Raw genomic sequence first — 959 nt, 5'->3', positions numbered from 1 at the left:
GATTTTGTTTAATCGAGTAAAAAGGATGCGGACTGCCGGTAACTTATTCTTATCTGCATATGCGAATGTCCCATATGTCCCATTTTACATTGGACACCGGACGCTTGACAGCGGCCCAACTGCCTTTTACTGAATGGGTGCTTTACGAATAGTCACAGATAAATATTTTTTAGGTTTTATTTGCCTCTAAAACAATAAACTCAATTCGTAATTCGTATGCTCCACTGCCATATACAGGGTTGGGCAGATAAATTGGAACAAAATACATATTTGCATTTAGAACGCCGTAGCATAGAAATATGTAAACGTAGGCATTTCAAATTTGGATCACATATTGTCACACCAATTTTACACATTTTCACCAAATATGGTCACCGTGGTCCACCTGCATCAGTCCTTATCGGTACCTTGACTGGCCGCACGCGCGGCGAGAATTCCTGTCTGAAATGGCTCGTAATTGTAGCCAACTGGCACTGCTGAGGCTCACCACAGTCACATGGGGACGTTCGTTAGACTCACCCGCAAAAACGCCCCAACAACAAGAACTTGTGTGGGCTGAGGTTTAATGAGGAAGGGGGCATTTTCCCTTGGGTACAGTTTGCGAGATCCTCCGTTTCAGGAGATTTTGTATTTAATTTACTGCATGCCGGGGAGTTGACTCCTCGAAGAGCATCACTCCATGCAGGATGTTGCCTTCTTTCATCTTGTTGATTCGAACTGCCGGAATAATGGTTAGGCACCCTGTAATGGCGAACCCCCTCCCGATTCCGTAAAATAAGGGGGCCCCACGTGACCGTCAGAAGTCACCGAGTGGAATGCCATCACCGATGTCTGCTGCATGCTTTTTGGAACTAAGATCACGTCTTCTGGGCTGGTTGCGATGTTACATGGTGTTTGCGGTTGTTCATATGTTCGGTTATATAGGGGGATACTATCGTCGAAAAAGACCTGCACGTGCT

The sequence above is a fragment of the Amphibalanus amphitrite genome, unplaced genomic scaffold (assembly GCF_019059575.1).
Source record: "Amphibalanus amphitrite isolate SeventyFive unplaced genomic scaffold, NRLGWU_Aamphi_draft 000036F_arrow, whole genome shotgun sequence".
NCBI classification, from domain to species: Eukaryota; Metazoa; Arthropoda; class Thecostraca; order Balanomorpha; family Balanidae; genus Amphibalanus; species Amphibalanus amphitrite.
Note: the sequence above shows the minus strand (reverse complement) of the source record.